Source organism: Heterodontus francisci, chromosome 34, assembly GCF_036365525.1.
Source record: "Heterodontus francisci isolate sHetFra1 chromosome 34, sHetFra1.hap1, whole genome shotgun sequence".
Taxonomy (NCBI): Eukaryota; Metazoa; Chordata; class Chondrichthyes; order Heterodontiformes; family Heterodontidae; genus Heterodontus; species Heterodontus francisci.
In genome coordinates, this window is record NC_090404.1 from 5,046,137 (window position 1) to 5,068,558 (window position 22,422).

Here is a 22,422-nt window from a genome sequence, read left to right on the forward strand (position 1 = left end):
TGAACCGCGGGCAGTTCTGGGTAAACACCCTGCCATTGAACATTCCAATGAATGGATCATTATTTTTGTGTCATCCATCGAGATTGGGGCCAGTGAGGCAATGAACGAAATTATTAAATAGGTTATACAGAAACCCGACTCGCCAGGCCATTATCTGGGGACTACTATTCCTCACCCATACTTGGACTCAGGAATTAGAGGGAAATTATGTTGAGGTTTGAAGAGTGTAAACAAGAAAATGTTTCCAGTTATCAGAGAGTCAGGAATATAAGACAGACATCAATAGGTCAAATAAAGATAAATAAGGAATTTCTAGACTCAGAGAGTGGTAAGAATGTGGAGATAGCTGTCGCGTGTTAAGACTGAAGCAGACAGCAATGATGCATTTAAGGGGAGGCTTGATATATCCATGAGGGAGAAGGGAATAGAGGTACATTGGAGCACATTAGTGCAAAGTAATTAGATTGGGAGGAGGTACTTTTTTATTCTTTCATGGGATGTGAGCATCACTGGCCAGGCCAACATTTGTTGCCCATCACTAATTGCCTTTGAGAAGGTGTTGGTGATCCGCTTTCTTGAACCACTGGAGTCCAAGTGGTGTAGTTACATGCACAGTGCTAATAGGGAGGGACTGCAGCTTTTTAATCCAGTGACAGTGAAGGAACAGTGATATAGTTTCAAGTCAGGATGGTGTGTGGCTTGGAGGGGTACTTGGAGGTGATGGTGTTCCCATATGTCTACTGCCCTTAAATTTCTCGGTGGTAGAGGTCACGATTTTGGAAGGTGCTGTCGAAGGAGGCTTGGCAAAATTCTGCAGTGCATCTTGCAGATGGTACATAATGCTATCACTGTGCGCTGGTGGTGTGGAGGAAGTGAATGTTTAAGGTAGTGCATGGGGCACCAATCAAGCAGACTTCCTTGTCTTGGATGATGTTGAGGTTCTTGAGTGTTGTTGGAACTGCACTCATCCAGAGGGCGGCGCAGTGGTTAGCACCGCAGCCTCACAGCTCCAGTGACCCGGGTTCAATTCTGGGTACTCCCTGTGTCTGCGTGGGTTTCCTCCGGGTGCTCCGATTTCCTCCCACATGCCAAAGATTTGCTGGTTGATAGGTTAATTGGCCATTATATATTGCCCCTAGTATAGGTAGGTGGTAGGGAAATATAGGGACAGGTGGGGATGTGGTAGGAATATGGGATTAGTATAAATGGGTGGTTGATGGTCGGCACAGACTCGGTGGGCCGAAGGGCCTGTTTCAGTGCTGTATCACTAAACTAAACAGACAAGTGGAGAGTATTCCATCAGACTCCTGACTTGTGCCTTGCAGATGGTGGACATGCTGTGGGGAGTCAGGAGGTGAGTTACTTGCTGCCGAATTCCCAGCCTCAAACCTGCTCTTGTAGCCACAGTATTTATATAGCAGGTCCAGTTAAGTTTCTGGTCAATGGTAACCGCCTAGAATGTAGATGGTCTTTGCCCCATATCTCTTTAATACCTTTGGTTAACAAAGACCTACTAATTTTGTATTTAAAATTAACGTTGATCTAGCATAAACTACTGTTTGTGGAAGTGTTTCCTAACTTCACTCCTTAACGTTCTGGTTCTAATTTTTAGATTATAGCCTCCAGTCCTAGATTCCCCAAACCAGATAGCTTCACTCTATCTATCCTATCAGTTTCAATTGATATCATAGAAATCATAGAAAGATTAAGGCACAGAAAGAGGCCAATTGGCCCATCATGTCTGCACTGGCCGAAAAACAATCCACCTATTCTAATCCCACGTTCCAGCATTTGGTCTGTAGCCCTGCAGCTTACGGCATTTGAGGTGCAGACTCCTTTTGAATGAGTTGCAGGTCTCTGCCTCAACTAACCTTTCAGGCAGTGAGTTCCAAACCATCACCACCCTCTGGGTGAAAAGTTGTTCCTCATCTCCCCTCTAATTTTTCTACCAATCACTTTAAATCTATGCCCCCTCGTCACTGACCTCTCTGCTAAGACCTTTCACCTCCACTCTATCCAGGTCCCTCAAAATTTTGTACATTTCAATCAGATCTGCCCTCTTGAAAACTTTGATCAAATCAACGCTTAATCTTCTAAATTCCAGAGAATGCAACCTTCATAGTTAGGTCATGCATTTTGACAAAAGGGATAGGGCGAGACAATATATACTTCATGGCACAGGTCTAAAGAATGTGAAGGGACAGAGGAAGCTGAGAGATCATGTGCATAGATCTTTGAAGGTCACAGAACATATTGAGAGAGTAGTGAGCAAAGCATATGGATCTTGGGATTCATAAACAGAGGTATTGAGTACAAAAGCAGAGGAGTTATGTTGAATGTTTGTAAAGTTCTGGTAAGGTCACAATTACAGGATTGCATCAAGTTCTGGTCACCACATTTTAGGAAGGTTAAGAACATAGGAACATAGGAGCAGGAGCAGGCCATCCAGCCCCATTGAGTCTGCTCCATCATTCAATACGATCATGGCTGATCATCCACTTCAATGCCTTTTCCCCACACTATCTCCATCTCCCTTTATATCATTGGTATTTAGAAATCTGTCAATCTCGACTTTAAACATATTCAATGACTGAGTTTCCACAGCCCCCTGGGGTAGAGAATTCCAAAGATTCACAACTCTCATCTCTGTCCTCAGTGACTTCCTCCTTATTTTGAAATTGTGTCCCTTGGTTTTAGACTCCCCAACCAAGGGAAACATCTTCCCTGCATCGGACTTGTCTATCCCTTTCAGTTCCGCAGAAGGGTCACTGACCTGAAACGTTAACTCTGCTTCTCTTTTCACAGATGCTGCCAGACCTGCTGAGTGGTTCCAGCATTTCTTGTTTTTATCCCTTTCAGTATTTTGTAAGTTTCAATGAGATCACCTCTCATTCTTCGAAATTCTACAGAATACAGGCCCAGCTTCCCCAATCTCTCTTTATAGGACAGTCCAGCATTCCCGCAAACAAGACTGGTGAACATTTGCTGCACTCCCTCGATGGCAATAATATCCTTCCTAAGGTAAGGGGACCAAAATGGCACACAGTACTCCAGATACGGTCTCACCAAGGTTCTATACAATTGAAGCAAGACGTCCCGTACTCATGTCCTCTTGTGATAAAGGCCAACATACCATTAGCCTTCCTAATTTCTTGCTGCACCTGCATGTTAACTTTCAGTGACTTATTGATGAGGACACCCAGGTCCCTTTGTAAAAGTCCTTGAGAGGGTGCAGAGGAGATGTACCAAAATGATTCCAGGGATGAAGGAATGTATCCACAAGAATAGCTTGGAGAAACTGGGATTGTTCTTGGAGCAAAGGAGGTTGAGGGAATATCTGATTGAGGTGTACAAGATTATGACAGGTTTAGATAAGGTAGGCTGATGGTACAAGGGTGAGAGGACAAATATTTCAGATTTTGGGTAAGAGATACAGGGGAAGTGAGGTAGAAGTTTTTTACCGGGAACTTGCTGCCTACAAGAGTGGTGGAAGTGGAGATGATCAACAATTTTTACATTTTTAAATCCAAGACCAATATGTCCTTCCTAGGTTGTGGTGCTCAGAACCGAACACAATACTCCAAGTGTGTTTCAACCAGGTCTTTAGGTATCTCAGTGCTTTTCCAGCCTGTCTGTGTCCTCTTGAAGTTTATCACAATCCACCTCACTGTTTACAATACTTCCAAGTTTTGTATCATCTGCAAATTTTGAAATTGTGCCCTGTACACCCAAGCCAAGGTCATTGATATATATCAAGACAAGCATGGGTCCCAACACTAACCCCTGGGGAACCCCACGATATACCTTCCACCAGTCCCAAAAACAACTGTTCACAACTACTATGTTTCCTGTCACTCAGTCAATTTCGTATTCCTGCTGCTACTGTCCTGTTTATTCCACAGGCTCCAACATTGCTGACAAACCTGTTATTGGGCACTTCATCAAATTCCCTTTGGAAATCCATGTAAACCACATCAAACACATTACTCTCATCAACCCTCTGTTACCTTGTCAAAAAACTCAAGCAAGTATAATAAGCAGGAAAGGAGGCTATTCGGCCCATAGTGTCCGTGCCAGACGGCAAGTAGTCATTCAGCCTAATCCCACTTTCCAACACTAGCTACGTAGCCTTGGAGATTATGGCACTCCAAGTGCACACCTCCAGCAAAATATCTTCAGATGTGGACATAATCTATAGCACAGATGGAAAACTGTTCAACCTACATCACCTTCAATCCAAAACCAACATTAATCCAACCTCAGCCATCGAGCTTCAGTATGCAATGACAGTGGAAACCCTTTAGAGATGTCCTTAAAGCATCCCTGAAGCGATCAGACATCCCCGTTGGTGCGTGGGAATCCCAATTGCATGTGCACTCACTCTGAAACTGAGCTCAAGGTCATTGTTGAATCCTTCTCTGAAGCATATGAGAAAATGGGTCTTTCACTAAACACTCAGAAAACAAAGGTTCTCTTCCAACCATCTCCCACAGCACAACACCTCCTGGCGAGATCCCGGAAAATGTGGATCATTTTCCATATCTCAGGAGCCTCCTGTCAGCAAAGGTAGACATAGACGAAGAAGGTCATCATCGCTGGCTCGGCTGCGGTCAACTGAAGAAGAGAGAGTTGAGAAGCAGGATCTCAGATCCAAGACCAAGATCATGGTAAACCAGGCAGCAGTGATCCCTGCTATATGCATCAGAGAGTTGGACAACCTACAGCAGGCACCTCATAGCACTGGAGAAGTACCACCAGAGCTGCCTCCGCAAGATCCTCCAAATCAGGTAGCAAGGAAGGCAGTTCAACAGCAGCATCTTCTCCCAAGCCAACCTGCTGAGCATCGGGGCACTAATCGACTAAAACCAGTTCCACTGGGTAGGACATGTCGTTCACATGCCTGACACCAGATTTCCAAAGCAGCTGTTCTACTCAGAACTTGGTTGCAGCAGGAGACTCCCAGGAGGACAGTGGAAACCCTTTAGAGATGTCCTTAAAGCATCCCTGAAGCGACCAGACATCCCCGTTGACTCGTGGGAATACCTGGCTCGTGACTGTCCTCGATGGAGAAAGTTTTTTTTTTAATTAATTCAGGGGATGTGAGTGTTTATTGCCCATCCCTAATCGCCATTGAGGAAGCTCGTTCAGGAAGGCGTTGTGCACCTCAAGGGACTTCATTGTGAACATGCGGAGGAAAGGTTGAGGCATTGGAGGGAGGGCACAAACCTCCAAACCACTCATCTAACTGACCCTTCAAACACCACCTACCCTTCATGTGGCAGATTCTGCAAATCAGGCATTGGGCTTCTCAGCCATCTCAGAACCCATCAAACCGGAGTGAAAGCAAAGTATCCTCGATCGCAAGAGACCACCAAAGAAGGAGAAGGCTCTTGAAGTGCATATCAAATACTTTTAAATCTTATGAGGGTTTCTGCCTCAACTACCTTTTCAGGCTGTGAGTTCCAGATCCCCATCAGCCTCTGGGTGACAAAATTTCCCCTCAAATCCCCAATAAACCTCCCACTTCTTATCCCAAATCTATGCTCTCTGGTTATAGACCCCTCGCCCAATGGGAATAGGGCCTTCCTATCGACTCTAACTAGAGCCCTCATAAATTTGGACACTTCAATCTAGATCTTCCCTCAGCCTCCTCCATTCCAAAGGAAACAACCCCAGCCTATCCAATATTTCTTCATAACTACAATTCTCCAGTCCAGGCAACATCCTGGTAAATCTCCTCAGTACCCTCTCCAGTAAAATCACATCATTGAAAGGCCACCTTGGTAAATAGAAAATGTGATTAGATTGCCAATGGAGGCGGAGACATCTCTTGCCCAAAACTTTCAATCTGTGTCCCCAAGTCCTTGTACCGTTAGTTAATGGGAACCGGCTTTCCTTGTCTAACTTACCTAGGCTTGTTATAATCTCATATACTTCTATTTAAATCTCCCCTCAATCTCCTTTATTCCAAGGAGAACAAACCCAGCCTTTCCAACCCAACCTTGTAACTAAAATCTCCCATCCCTCTAACCATTCTGGTAAATCTCCTCTACACCCTCTCAAGGACCCTCACATCCTTCCGAAAGTGTAGTGACCAGAACTGGATGCAATATTCCAGTTGAGACCTAACCAGAGCTTTATAAGGGTTCAGCATAACTTCTCTGCTTTTGAGGGGAGGCGGTGGCGTAGGGGTGCCAGAGACCCAGGGTATTGCTCTGGGGATATGGGTTCAAATCCCACCACAGCAGAAGATGGAATTTGAATTCAATTAATAAATCTGGAATTTGAAAAAAAAGCTAGTCTAATGATGGCCATGAAACCATTGTCGATTGTTGTAAAAACCCATCTGGTTCACTAATGTCCTTTAAGGAAGGAAATCCGCTGTCCTTACCTGGTCTGGCCTATATGTGACTCCAGACCCACAGCAATGTGGTTGACTCTTACATGCCCTCTGAAATGGCCTAGCAAGCCACTCAGTTGTATCTAACCGTGAGCACTGTGGGCGTACCTACCCCCAATGGACTGCAGCGGTTCAAGAAGGCAGCTCACCGCCACCTTCTCAAGGGCAATTAGGAATGGGCAATAAATGCTGGCCTGGCCTGCGATGCCCACATCCCATGAATGAATAAAAAAAAAACTCAATGCCTCTATTTATGAAGCCCAAGATCTCATATGCTTTACTAACCACACCGTCAACATTTCTGCCACCTTCAAAGATCCCTCTGCTCCTGCACACTCTTTCGATCTGTGCCATTAAGTATATAGTTTAGTTTAGAGATACGGCACTGAAACAGGCCCTTCGGCCCACCGAGTCTGTGCTGACCATCAACCACCCATTTATACTAATCCTACACTAATTCCATATACTTACCACATCCCCACCTGTCCCTATATTTTCCCTACCACCTACCTATACCAGGGGCAATTTATAATGGCCAATTTACCTATCAACCTGCAAGTCTTTGGCATGTGGGAGGAAACCGGAGCACCCGGAAAACCCACGCAGACACAGGGAGAACTTGCAAACTCCACACAGGCAGTACCCCAGAAGTGAACCCAGGTCGCTGGAGCTGTGAGGCTGCGGTGCTAACCACTGTGCCGCCCCTTATTCCTTCTGCCAAATGGTGGAAGCAGATTCAATCGAGGCATTCAAGAAGGAATTGGATTATTATCTGAAAAGAATGAATGTCCAAGGCTAAGGGGAGACGGCGGGAGAATGGCCAGCACAGACACGATAGGCTGAAGGGCCTCCTTCTGTTCTGTAACCATTCTATGAGTCTATCAAAATGCATCTCTTCACACTTGTCAGTATTAAATTCCATCTGCCATCTGTCTGCCCACTCCACTGCCCTTAGTCCCATTAACATCTCTACGCTTTTTCTTAATTTGTTTCCCATCTGCTTTCATCTCTTCATTCTGAGTATTCAGACTTTGTTCCCAAAGTTGCGAAGGATTTAAGATGTTCCATGCAGCATGATATATAACAGGTGGTCGGGGGAGATTACCGAGCACAATGCAATATTTCCAACTGTTTAACATCAGACAATGAAGCTGAGATCTCCTATGTTGCAGGAGGTATTCATTCTGAAGCAGTCCCACCTGGAACATTAACCATTAATTTATCTCTTTCAAATGATTGACCTGCTGACTATTTCCCCAGTTTTGTGGGGGAGTGTTCGTGAAGTTTCTTTTTTTTTCTCTCAGCTAAAGCATATTCCTGTTGCGACACTGAAATCTCAAGATTTTTGAAGTCAATCCCCATCGAGTGCACAGAAGGATGCAGCTGGTCCTGTTTATGTTATCATAGGAGGGAAGGAGTGTCAGTATGAAATTGGAGGGAGGGTGGAAGGAGTGTCAGTATGAAATTGGAGGGAGGAGGACAGAGTGGCAGTATGTAATTGGAGGGAGGGTGGAAGGAGTGTCAGTATGAAGATGGAGGAGATTTCTCCTGAAGTTGACTTGGATTAATAGTCCTGTCTTTTTCCTTCTGAAAATCTCAGGATATGTCACAGTTTTCCACAGCCTTACAGACACTTCCTCAACTCCACGTCAGTTGAGTTGAATTATGAGGGCTGAAAGTACTCTCGAAACTCTCTCATTGTGTATTGTTGTAAAAGAATTGGATCAGACCGATTCTAACCCATCTTTTCTTCAATTCAATTCTTTCTTGTATATATATTTCACATTGACTGTTCAATGTGTGTTCATAGATGAATTTATCTATCAGGTTAAGTCACTCTGATCCCCCCTTATGCTGGTCCCCTAACTCCAGTTTGTTCCCAAAAGTATATTTCAGATAACTTGAAGTGCTCTGTTGTGGATTTCTCATTTTGAAATGAAGTGCACAAACACCAGGGTCCAGACGAGAAACCAGCAGAATTCTTCTCTTTTCTATTAACAAACCACTTCTAACTTCCAGTTGGTCACTTTGACATTAAAAGGAAAAAACAGTTTAATTTGATATTTAATTGTAACTAATTCACAACAATTCACCACTCCAATAATCAGAAAAAGAAAATCGTACATTGAAAACATTTGATTTGAGTTCAGTGGGTTCTGATTCTCACATTACAAACTGGAAGTGGCATCAGTTACAAAAATAACCAGCTGATTTCCAGAGTGCAGTCTGAGACTCGGGCCTGGAGTTTCCTCTCGTCAGCACAATCTTAATTCCACACAATGTTTGAAACTTCGTAAATTGTTTGTGCCCAGACTGCACGTCTCTGTGAATGAAGAATGTAGAATGAAGGGTATGCAGATAGTTTGATCTTAGAGTCGGTTAAAGGGTCGGCACAACATCGTGGGCCGAAGGGCCTGTACTGTGCTGTACTGTTCTATGTTCTAAAATGCCGAGGAAACTCCGAGCCTGGATGTGGTGTACAGGGCAGTTCAACTACTGCTGAATACAACTGCAATATTATTGCCTTTAAAGCAACCACATTCTGTGCAACTGAGGCCATTGATCTGTGTCCAATTATTTCAGTCAAGTCCCAGTTACTATCCTCCAGTCCTCATGGAAGGTCACACTGTTATACACCTAATGATATCCAGAATACTGAAACCAACATTGAGGAAAAACAAAGATAAAATGACTGCAGGCTCAGCTGAGTATCAGGAACATTTTCAGTATTACATTTTGACGATTTTCTGTGTTTATTTTGGCCATTTTTGGGTTTATTCAAATACATCAGTTTTTATTTTATTTAATAAAAAGACAGGAAATAGGTGAAAAGCAGAAATTCCAAGTATCACCTCAACCTTGTCATTCTGAATCACAGGCAAGGCCATCTCTATTCACTGCCTTTTATCCCTCACCACTCACATTCCCCATCCTCTGTGTCCACCCTCTCCTCCCCAACTCACTTAAACCTCTCTCACCTGACCTCAAACAAAGAATAAAGAACAGTACAGCGCAGGAACAGGCCATTCGGCCCTCCAAGCCTGCGCCAAGCGTAAGGAGCTCATGGATTTCTTTGTCACTAACACCGAGACCATCCATTCAGCTGCATCCTCCTCTTCTCCACCAAGTCAAACATCCCCCGAGGTTCCCTCTTCCCTCAGCCTGAACCTGTGTCCTTGTCTAGTTTCTCTCCCATCATGTCCTCTCCAAGCTCATCTTATCCAGGAAACCCACCTCCTTCTCACTCACCCTCATTCCCACTAAACTGATCAACTAACTTCTCCTCCTGGCCCTCGTGTTAACTGACATTGCAAACAGTTCCCTTTCCTCAGGTATTTCTTGCCCCCTTTTAAAACTATCACCCACCTCCTCAAAACCCTCACCCTCAACCCCTCTGTCCTTGTAAACTACCACCTCATCTTCAACCTCTCATTCATTTCCTTCTGCCTCCCAAATCGAATCCATGCCACAACGGACCTTCCTCATACCTCCTGACCTCCCAGTCTATCACACCTTCCTCCAATGCCTCTCCTCCACTGTCCAGCTCAGTAGGACTGACCTCACTTGGCTCCACTCAGACTGATCCAATCTTAGACAAAAATCTCTAGCAATCCCTTCTCATCCCACCTCGTTACCTTTGGAGTCTCCCAAGGATCTATTGATGGCCCCTTCTATCCCACATCTATCTGCTACCCCTTGGTGCCATCATCCAAAGTCATGATATCAGGTTCCACATGTACACTGCTGACACCCATCTCTACCTCACCACCATCTCGCTTGACCCCTCCAGTGCTTCTGTGTTGTCAGCCTGCTGGTCTATTCTAATGCTCTTCTGTCTGACCTCCACCCTGCTTAAACTTGAGCTCATCCAAACTCTGCTGCCTTTTACCCCAACCATCACAAAGTCCCACTCATCCATCACTGCTGTGCTCACTGACCTACATGGCTCCAGGTCCACCAAAACCTCCATTTTAAAATTCTCATCTACATTTGTAACCTCACCCCTCCCTATATCTGTAACCTCCTCCAGCCCTACAACCCTCATAGAACTCTGCATTCCTCCACCTCTTGCCTCTTACACATCCCTCACTCTCTGTCCCATTGGCTCTGCCTTCAGTCATTGGCCCTGAGCTCTGGAATTCCCTCCCTATATCTCTCTGCCAGTCCACATCTCTCCTCCTTTAAGACCCTCCTAAAAACCTACATCTTTGACCAAGCTTTTAATCAGCCCTCCTAATATCCCCTTCTTTAGCTCAGGGTCAGTTTTTGTCTGACTTGTCAGTTTAATCTTCTGAGATGCACCTTGGGACACTTTCCTATCTTAAAGGTGCAATGTAGATGACAGTTGTTTTTAAAATCACATTACAACAGTCTGGGGAAGCTGGTATTAAAATAATATCTGGGTACACGGAGTTAGGTTGCAAATCAGACATGATCTCATTGAATGGCAGATCAGGCTCGAGGGGTTAAATGGCCGACTCCTGTTCCCATGTCCCTAATAAACATGTAGTCAAACACAGCTGATGAATGGAAAGTCATGGGAGAACTGGGGAGAAGGCCGTGCAACAGGAAATCAGCACTTGTGCAGAGTTAGAGAGTGGGGAAGTCTGGGGTGAAATTTGAGAGGAACTGGAGTAGATTGTTCAGCCCATTGAACCTGCTGCACCATTTCATTAAATCCTGGCGTTTCAATTAATTATCAACAGAAACAAACCCCAACCAGCAGAAGAACATGGTTCAGTCCTGGATGTGATTAACAGCAACAATAACAGTAGAATTCAATTCTTACAGTCGCTCATGAACTTGCTGACGTCTCAGCAGGTGGGATGACCGAGTGAATCTCGTATCACACACGGAGCAGATGAATGGTCTCTCACCAGTGTGAACTCGATTGTGTACCAGAAGGTTGGCTGATTGACTAAATCCCTTCCCACACGTGGAACAGATGAATGGTCTCTCACCAGTGTGAACTTGTTGGTGTTTCAGAAGGTGGGACAATTGATTAAATCCCTTCCCACACACGGAGCAGGTGAACGGCCTCTCCCCAGTGTGAACTCGCTGGTGTATCAGAAGGTTGAAAAATCAATTAAATCCCTTCCCACACACAGAGCAGGTGAACGGTCTCTCCCCAGTGTGACTGCGTTGATGAACTTCCAGAAGGGATGGGTATCTGAATCCCTTCCCACAGACCCAGCATTTCCATGATTTCTCCGTGGTGCAGTTGTCCTTGTGTCCCTCCAGGTTGGATGATCAGTTGAAGGCTCGTGTACACACAGAACACGTGTACAGTTTCTCCCCGCTGTGAATGGTGCGATGTTTTTTCAGGCTGTGTAACTGGTTAAAAATCTTTCGACAGTCAGTGCACTGGAACACTCACTCGGCAGTGTATGCCTCAGTGCTTTTCTATAACTCTGATGTTTGAAATCTTTTCCCACAGAAAAACATTTCTCCTTCCACATTCAAAGGGGGATGATAATCAGATCCCGATGAATTGAGTGATTGTCAGATTTTGACGTAATGTGTGGTTTGAGTTTCCCGTCTGCAAATCCTCCCCTTCCAATACCCTATAAAAAGCAGTTTACAAAATTCATCACTCTCATTGCAGGATAGAAATACAGAACATTTTTCCCTCTCTTGCTCCCCCTGCACTCTCCCTCCTCCCTGTACTGAAATCCAAACCTATCGCACCATCTCTTTCCTCCACTGCCAGTTTTCTCCCTCCCTCTACTCTGACTGGGTTCAGTTCTCCAGCCCCTGTGTTGCAGAGTGAGAATCAAATAAATGAGTCAATGATTTTCTCTCCCGGTCACTCGGAGCCTGAAGCCCTGCCCATTCTCTGTCGTGCCAAAATGCCCGCGCATGCGCTCGGCTTCCCGCTCAACCAAGATGGAGGTCGTTAAACTGGTGTTATTCCCGGTACACACTGCTGCCACTGTGCGTCAGTAGTGGATGGAGTGAATGTTTGTGGATGGGGTGCCAATCAAGCGGGCTGCTTTGTCCTGGATGGTGTCGAGCTTCTTGAGTGTTGTTGGAGCTGCACCCATCCAGGCAAGTGGAGAGTATTCCATCACACTCCTGACTTGTGCCTTGTCGGGAGTCCTTTTAGAACTACTCCCTCATGAGTTATTTGTCAAATCAGACCTTCTGAAAGGGTGTGACTGAGGGGATTTACTCCAGAGGCTGGGGGCTGGGAAGTGATGACACACTTGGGACCCCGAGATCTTGTGTTTCTTCATCAACCTGTCCCTCTGTTTTGTTCTCCCACTGTTTCCCTTACTCTGCTTTCTCTCTCCAGTTTCTCTCATTCAGAGAGAGAAATACACAATCAGAGGTTAAGTAAACTGAGTTAAAATGGCTCCTGCACATTGCATTTAAATTCCGGGCAGAAAAATGGCAAATGGAATTCAATCCAGATAATTGTGAGGTGATACATTTGGGGAGGAAAAATAAAGCGAGGGAATACTCAATAAACAGGAGGATATTGAGAGGGGTAGAAGAAAAGTGAGAGACCTTGGAGTGCATGTCCACAGGTCCCTGAAGGTGGCAGGACAGGTCGACAGAGTGGTGAAGAAGGCATTTGGAATGCTTTCATAAATTGGCCGAGGTATAGAATTCAAAAGCAGCGATGTAATGCTGGAACTGTATAAAACACTTGTTAGGCCACAGTTGGAGTATTGCGTACAGTTCTGGTCACCACATTACTGGAAGGACATAACTGCTCAGGAGAGAGTACAGAGATTTACAAGAATGTCGTCAGGTCTTGAAAGTTGCACATATGAAGAAAGATTGGATAGGCTAGGGTTGTTTTGCTTAGAACAGAGGAGAACTGCTAAAAATAGATTGTTGACACTTTTCGTCCTGTATCTCTGTCTCTTTATCTCTGTGTCTCTTCTTTTTCGCTATGTTTCTGTCTCTTCCTAATTCTTTCCTCCTAAATTTCTCCCTGGGGTGCATCTTTGTCCCTCTTTCTCAATCTCGCTCTCTCCGTCCACAATACTGTCTCTTTCTCTCTATCTCAGATGTCGTCTTAATTGAGATATGTTGTCAAATATTTCTGTCTAAGCATTTTTACAAATAACACCAGATTGCTATGTGTGGCATGTTTTTATGTATTCAAGGTTGTAAATAGACAGACAGTGAGAGGGAAAGCATCTCTTCCATCCCCAAGTAAAATTGGGGCTGATCTACCTGCCACCCACCCTTCCACACTTTCCCTAGATTCCTTGATTCTCCTCATATCCAATAATCTATCATACATACGAACATACAAATTAGGAGCAGCTGTAGGCCACTCGTCCCTCTAGCCTACTACACCAGTCAATAAGATCATGGCTGATCTGTTTGTGTTTTGAATTCCACACTCCCATGTACCCCCGATAACACATGATTCACTTGCCTACCAAGAATCTATCTACCTCCACCATAACAATATTTAATGACCTCGCCTCCACCAGCAATTGAGGCAGAGAGTTCCAAAGTCACACAACCTTCAGAAAAAATATCTCCTCATCTCTGTCCTAAAAGGGTGACCCCTAATTTTAAATCTGTGCCCCCTGGTTCTGGACTCACCCACAAGAGGAAACATCCTTTCCACATCCAGGTAATCTCACTCTTCTAAACTCCAGTGAAAACAAGCCCAGTCTGTCCAACCTTTCCACATAAGACAACACGCTCATTGCAGGTATCAATCTAGCAAACCTCTGAGCTACATCCAGTGCATTTACATCCTTCCTTAGATAAGGAGACCTAAACTGCATGCAATATTTGAGATGCGGTCTCACCAATGCCCCGCATAACTGAAGCAGAACTTTTATTTTCAATTCCTCTTATAATAAAGGATAGCATTCCATTAGCCTTCTTTATTACCTGCTCCACCTGCAAACTAGTTTTTTGTGACTCATGCACTAGAAGACCTAGATCCCTCTGCACCTTGGAATTCTGCAGTCGTTCTCCACTTAAGTAATACTCTGCTTTTTTATTCTTCCGGCCAACGTGAACAACATTTTCCCAATTTTTTTTTCCAAAATATACTTTATTCATCAAAATCTGTAAAAATTACATTACCAGTTTCAAACAGCACCAAGTCAAAAAATACAAACAGTGCATAAGTGATCAGTTTCCTTCAATACAATCATGAGTTGCCTCACAACCCTTCCATTTCACAATTGTCGTGCCAGATACATCTTTACATTTTACACGAGACAAAATTTTCCCGATACAGTTTGAGGGGTTTCCCATGGATACAGCCCCTCAGTTCAGCTTGGTGGGGGGGCCTTACACAGTGGTCTTTCCCCATTGAGCCTTTGCTGCGGCTGCCCCAAGCTTTAGTGCGTCCCTCAGCACGTAGTGCTGGACCTTGGAATGTGCCAGTCTGAAACATTCGGTGGTGGACAACTCTTTGCGCTGGAATACTAGCAAGTTTCGGGCAGACCAAAGGGCGTCTTTCACCGAATTGATAGTCCTCCAGCAGCAGTTGACATTTTCCCACATTATACTCCAACTGCCAGATTCTTGCCCACTCACTCAACCTATCAATATCAGTTTGCAACCTCTTTATGTCCTCTTCACAACATACTTTCCTACATATCTTTGTGTCATATGCAAATCTACCCACCATGCCATCACTCCCCTCATCTAAGTCATTGATATAAATGGTAAAAGGTTGAGGCCCCAACGCAGATCCCTGTGGAACTCCACTGATCACATCCTGCCAACCAGAAAAGAACCAATTTATGAATGCTCTCTGTTTTCTGCCAGCCAGCCAATCTTCTACCCATTGTAAAAAAAATAAATCGCTATTCCCAAGAAGCAGTGTGAATGCCGGGGCTTTTCTCCAGCACCCCACACAGTGGCGCAGTGGTTAGCACCGCAGCCTCACAGCTCCAGCAACCCGGGTTCAATTCTGGGTACTGCCTGTGTGGAGTTTGCAGGTTCTCCCTGTGTCTGCATGGGTTTCCTCCGGTTTCCTCCCACATGCCAAAGACTTGCAGGTTGATAGGTTAATTGGCCATTATAAATTGCCCCTAGTATAGGTAGGTGGTAGGGAAATATAGGGACAGGTGGGGATGTGGTAGGAATATGGCATTAGTGTAGGATTAGTATAAATGGGTGGTTGATGGTCGGCACAGACTCGGTGGGCCGAAGGGCCTGTTTCAGTGCTGTATCTCTAAACTAAACTAAGTGAATGTCCCCTATTCACATTGCAGGAGGACAGTACTCAAGTGCATTGCTGGAAAGTAGCTGGGGCATGCGCCGTATGCGCTAATCCGCATCTTTTTCCTGGGAATAACCAAGATGTACTGCAACAACGCACGAAGATTCCTTAGACAGCGCCTTCCAAACATCTACCACCTAGAAGGACAAGAGCAGCAAATGCATGGGAACACCAGCAGCTGCAAGTTCCCCTCCAAGCCACACCCTATCCTGACTTGCAACTATATCGCTGTTCCTTCACTATCACTGGGTCAAGATGCTGGAACTCCCTTCCTAAAAGCACTGTGGTTGTACCTAACCCACATGGACTGCAACGGTTCAAGAAGGCAACTCACCACCACCTTCTCAAGGGCAGTTAGTGATGGGCAATAAAGGCTTGCCTGGCCAGCGACGCCCACATCCCATGAACGAATATTAAAAAAAAAACTCCCAAAGGAATCAGCAGCTTCTTCGCACTGTAACATTGAATGCACAAACCACCAACCCTGGGCTGAGTCGGAGCAGGGGCAGTAAACAGGACACGGATGGGGAATCACCAGTGTTTTTGTTTTTACAATGAGGCATAAACAGATGATGAGACACAGAAAAATATAGAGGGAGAGAAACAGATTGAAACGGCAGGTTAAACACAGAGGGAGAGAGACAGGCTCTGGGGGTCTCCAGTGTTTAGTAATTGCCCAGCTCCCAGTTTATGTCGGGAAGCATCCACTTCTCACACCCTTCCCAATGGTCTGATTTGTAATGACAAATCCTGGGACAATGATAAGGAATTAGCACCTTAATGACAGTTTTAAAGAGAGTTTATCAGCTTCTGGACAGACTGGGGCCTGGTCATGTCACTGTCCCCCTGTTGATCAGCTGAAAGATGCAGCAAATGTTCTCAACAATGACCTTGTAGAGATAAGTTCACAGATCATCAAAAAGCAGCTCCCTGGAATGTCTCTGGTTAAAATAGCCATGGTACCTGGATTAACATGACAATGGGCAAGATCTCAGCACCTTTCATTTCAAAAGTCTTTGTTTTTGCCAATGATTCCTCTTTCTCTCTAGGAGATTTTTAAAAGCTGCAACATGTCGATGCAGTGAGGGTCTGTGCTTTGGCAAGAGGAATCCTTTGATAAGAGCTTCCTCCAGAGCGGAATAATAATAAAGATATATGTTTCTCCGTGTCACTCATTCTTACCTACAGAAATTTTTTAAACGGGTGTTGAGATATGGTTACACCAAGGCGGAGGGGGAGGCAGCTCTCAGAAATACAAAGGTTGAGCATCCAATGTAACCTGTATATTTCACTCTCTACATCTCTTCCTGCGACTTTTCTCGGCACCTCCCTGGCTGTTCATATCTCAGCCTCTCCACATCTTTCTTTATATCTCTGTTTCTCTATCTCTCGACATCCTTTATATCTCTGCCTCTCTACATTTCTACAAGTTCTAAATCTCTTCTCGCTCTCTCCCCATCTCTTCCATTCCTTCCCTCCCTCTGCTCGGTATCTTTGCCTTCTCCCTTCAGCCCAGCCGCGGGGAGGGGGCAGAATGCAGTTCAGAGACACATATACAAAAATGCACACAGTCCCACAACTCGGTTCAGAGACACACACACAAACTCACACAGTCCCACAACACGGTTCAGAGACACACACAAACTCACACAGTCCCACAACACGGTTCAGAGACACACACACAAACTCACACAGTCCCACAACACGGTTCAGAGACACACACACAAACTCACACAGTCCCACAACACGGTTCAGAGACACACACACAAACTCACACAGTCCCACAACTCGGTTCAGAGACACACACACAAACTCACACAGTCCCACAACACGGTTCAGAGACACACACAAACTCACACAGTCCCACAACACGGTTCAGAGACACACACACAAACTCACACAGTCCCACAACTCGGTTCAGAGACACACACACAAACTCACACAGTCCCACAACTCGGTTCAGAGACACACACACAAACTCACACAGTCCCACAACTCGGTTCAGAGACACACACACAAACTCACACAGTCCCACAACAAGGTTCAGAAACACACATAGAAACTCACGCAGTCCGACAACACGGTTTACAGACACACATACAAACTCACACAGTCCCTCAATAATGTTCAGAAACACACACAAACTCACACATTTAAAATTCCAGTTGAGAGAGATAGAGTTCAAAATCAGAGACCTTCACCAACCTGACTGCATCTGTCCATTCCAGGAGCAAAAGAGGGACCAATGGCTCTGACCAGTCCTGATATAGCCTGAGGCTTGTCACTCAAACCACGCTCCACCCAGTCCAGAGTGAGTCACCTACCAGGTAGTAGCTTTCTGTGTCTCAGAACCTGTCCGCCAGGTAAGGGAGAGTCCAAGCTCAATCTGGCTGTATTGGGAGGGGTGATGGACCTTCTGACATATGGCAGTCTCCTGAATAAAGTCTCTTTCTCTGGGAAACGGGGTCTAATGGTAGCTACCTGGAGATGATTCTTCAACTATTTGAGTGCAAAAGCTAATACACTGCGGATGATGGAAATCTGAAATAAAAACAGAAAAAGCCTACTCAGGCCTTCGTGGCTATTATAACCTCTCCATTTCGTAAAAGTTGTGAGTGAACTTTTATATTTCTGTTTATTGTAAGAACTCTGACAGCAGTAGAAACAATTCCTAATGTCTGAGGGATTTCAGTTCGGTCTATTTTTATTTATTAGTTCATTCTCTGGATGTGCCCATTGTCCTAACACTGGATCACAACTACTCGGTCTCAGTCTGTTTCAATGTTGCTCAGTGACAATTTCAATCATTATCCACTTTGCAGCATACGGGCACTGAGTCACTAAATAGTCTCCACTGAAGACAATACAGAAAAAGTCCATCTCCTCTTGTAACATTTTATCCTGATATTTTCATCTGTAATATTTGAATATGAAACTATACAAATGATATGAATACAGGCCGAGATGAAAAAAATGTGTGAAAGAAAGTCACCCACTTGGCTCAACTTTGTTTCATTTGTGTTCACAAGTTTCATGAATGCTTGTAGCAAAATGGAAATAAGAAACCGGAGGTACAAGATTTTTTTCCACCCAGCTGACGACTGGCTTGTCAAAGACCTGGCAAAATTTTAGCAATAACCAGGAGTGCAGACAGCAAAATTCAAACCTGCGCAGGGAGAGCCCAATGGATGTCAAACCTTAACCACACAGCCATAACTGCAAACAGTAAAGTTCCTTTAAATAAAAACAAAATACTGCAGATGCTGGAAATCTGAAATAAAAATGAGATGCTGGAAATACTCAGCAGGTCTGGCAGGATCTATGGAGAGAGAAGTAGAGTTAACGTTTCAGGTCAGTGACCCTTCATCAGAACTGGCAAAGGCTCGAAATATAATCCGTTTTAAGCAAATAAAGCGGGGATGGGGCAGGAGAAAACAAAAGGTAAGGTGTTGATAGGACAGAGGGTCACAGAGAATAACTGAAGGTCATGGAGCAAAGTCCAACGGTATGTTCATGGTGTGCTGAAAGACAAAGCGTTAGTACAGGGAGGGTGTTAATTGACAGAAACACTGATGGACCTTTTAAATGTTTTGATTGTGACAAGAGATTTGAAAGTAAAAAGCATTTACTGACGCACACACACCTGGGAAAGGCCGTTCACTTGCTCCATATGTGGGCAGGAATTCATTGATTCATCCCACCTTCTGAGACACCAGCGGGTTCACACTGGGAGAGACCATTCACCTGCTCTGTGGGTGGGAAGGGATTCACTCAGTCATCATACCTCATTGAACACCAACTTGTTCACACTGATAAGATACCTTTTAAATGTTCTTACTGTGAAAAGAAATTTTCCTTGGAGAAGGGAAGGTTGAGAGGATTTGATAGAAGTATTTGAAATCATGAGGGGTCTGGACAGAATAGATAGGGAGAAACTGTTCCCATTGGTGGAAGGATTGAGAACCAGAGGGCACAGATTTAAGGTAATTAGCAAAAGACACAATGGTGACATGAGGAAAAACTTCTTTAGACAGCGGGTGGTTAGGATCTGGAATGCACTACTTGAGTGTGCTGGAGGCAGGTTCAATTGAGGCCTTCAAGAGGGAATCGGATTATTATCTGAAAAGGAAGAATGTGCCAGGCTACGGGGAGAAGGTGGCACTAGGTGAATTAGTCCTTCATGGAGCCAGCACAGATACGATGGGCTGAATGGCCTCCTTCTTTGCTGGAACCATTCTATGATTCTATGACAGTGATGCTTTTGGAAACTGAGAGATTACAGCTATTGGGAAAGAATTGAACAGTTTGGGGCTTTTTTCTTTAGAAAAAGGGAAGACTTAGAGGTGATGTGATAGAGGTCTGTGAAATTATGAATGGGTTGGACAGGGTAGATGTGAGAGAATATTTCCTCTTGTGGAAGAATCCAAACTTAGGGGCAATAAATACAAGATAGTTAGTTATAAATCCAACAGGAGCGATCTCTTTACTCAGAGAGTGGGTTGAATGTGGAACTCACTACCACAGGAAGTGGTTGAGGCAAATGGCTTAGATGCTTTCAGAAGGAAACTAGACAAGTCGATGAGAGCAAAGACAATAGAAAGATCTGCTGAAAGGCTGGGATGAGGTAGAGGAATGGGAGGAGATACATGAGCAGTATAAACACCAGCACAGACTAGTTGGGCTGAATGGCCTGTTTGTGTATTCTATATTCTAAGTAACCCTATGCAAACTCCTGTTACAGGGGATTAGAAAGGGGAGGATTTGCAGACGAGAAGTTCCAACTAAACATCACATCAAGATCTGTCAGTCACTCAATTCATCAGGACCAAAATATCATTGGCCTTTGAATGTGGAAGAAGAAATGTCTGTTCGCTCTCTCTTTGGGAAAAGGTTTCACACATCAGTGTGACTGGAAAAGCACCGAGACACACACACCCGAGTGAGAGTGTTCCAGTACACTGACTGTGGAAACAGCTTTAACCAGTTACACAGCCTGAATAAACATCACACCATTCACAGCGGGGAGAAACCGTACACGTGTTCTGTGTGTGGATAAGGCTTCAACTGATTGTCCAACCTGGAGAGACACAAGGACACCCGCATCACGGAGAAACTGTGGGAATGTGGGATGGGATTTAATTACCCGTCCAAGCTGGAAACTCATCAACGCAGTCACAGCAGGGAGAAGTCATTCACCTGTTCCTTGTGTGGGAAAGGATTCACTGAGTTATCCAAGCTCCATGTACACGTGCAAGTTCACACTGGGGAAAAGCCATTCACCTGCTCCATCTGTGGGAAGGGATTCACTCAGTTATCCACCCTGCTGACACACCAGCGAGTTCACACTGATAAGCGACCTTTTAAATATTTTTCATGAGAATAGCTTTAAAAACACAAATGAGGTGCTGACACACCAACGCATTCACACTACAGAGAGGCCATTCACCTGCTCTGTATGTGGGAAGGGATTCACTCACTCACCAACTCTGCAGAAACACCATCAAATTCACACTAGGGAGAGGCCGTTCACTTGCTCTGTGTGTACGAAGGGATTCAGTCGTTTGTCCAACCTTCAGGCACACCAACGAGTTCACACTGGGGAGAGGCCGTTCACCTGCTCCGTGTGTGGCAAGGGATTCACTCAGTCACAACACCTGCTGAGACACCAGCGAGCTCACATTTGACTGCAGGGTTGGGATTCTGCTGTTAATAACAGCAGAAACAAAAGATGTGATTAGTAATCCCTAGAACTGGGCTGGAGTTTAATATTCTGGATGTCTGTCAAATAAATCAGTTTTGGTGGAATCACGACGTGTTGTGTTCTATATTACTCCAGGATAAGAGGAGACTAATTGATGTCCTGTTAGTGACTGCTCCATTTTCGGGCCTTTTCTCCTTTCTACTTCTAGATTATTTCAGTTCTCATACCTCCGGTTACTCTCATGGACAAGTCCCAGCTCCCCATACCTTCCAGAGTGCCTCTCCCAGCCTTGGGATCCAGGGATGGTATCGGTAACACGCCCAGGAACATGAAACACAAAACCCAGTCTGTTAATCACTTTCAGCTACTGGACTTAGTCTGTGTCCCACAGCATCTCTCTCACCTTCGATGTGTGAATTAAGCATCACGCCTGCAAACCTGGTTTAAATTTAAATCCACTCAGGAACTATATTTAGGAGGCCGTGCAGGCCTACTCCTGCTCCTAGTTCTTATGATCCTCAGTATCTCTGTTTATGAAGCTTCCCAACCCACTCTAGGCTCCAGTTCCTCCCCTGCGCCCACAATCTCCTCCCCGCGTCCCGTTCCGCCTCAGTCCGACTCTCACCCGCTGCAAAAAGCGTCGCCATTGCGCATGCACCAGCTACAGTCCAGCACTGCGCATGCGCACGAAACACCTGTATTGTGAAAAGCAAAATACTGCAGATGCTGGAAATCTGAAATAAAAATAGAAAGTGCTGGAAAAACTCAGCAGGTCAGGCAGCATCTGTGGAGAGAGATGCAGAGTTAATATTTCAGGTCTGTGACCTTTTATCACGACAGATTAGGGCAGATTCACCTCCGCGCGGAATGGTGGGTAATAGCCTCGCCATTGTAAGTCCCAATGGCAGCCTCAGAGATATCGGTCATCTTTGTAATGGGAGACAAGTGGGTACAAGTGAACCAACATTATAATTACAATATACCTACGTAATATTTCTGCGGAGAAGAACGGCAAATAAGGTCCATCCCAGCTTGCAAAAGACATTTTTTTTCCACTAAACAAGCAAGTCCATCTTTCAATGGGGCACTGGCGCTTCATTTTGTCTG

At 44.9% G+C, this 22,422-nt stretch overlaps 1 long non-coding RNA gene across 1 annotated transcript; it reads right to left on the bottom strand.

Moving 5' to 3' along the window:
- Window positions 1-8,496: 8,496 nt before the first annotated feature.
- On the bottom strand, window positions 8,497-22,400 carry LOC137348949 (uncharacterized). Its single transcript, XR_010969147.1, has 4 exons — window positions 22,303-22,400; window positions 20,758-20,903; window positions 17,820-18,155; window positions 8,497-11,964 (listed from the first exon to the last, which is right to left on the bottom strand). It is a non-coding gene; the product is annotated as an uncharacterized lncRNA (long non-coding RNA).
- Between the last annotated feature and the right edge of the window lie 22 nt (window positions 22,401-22,422).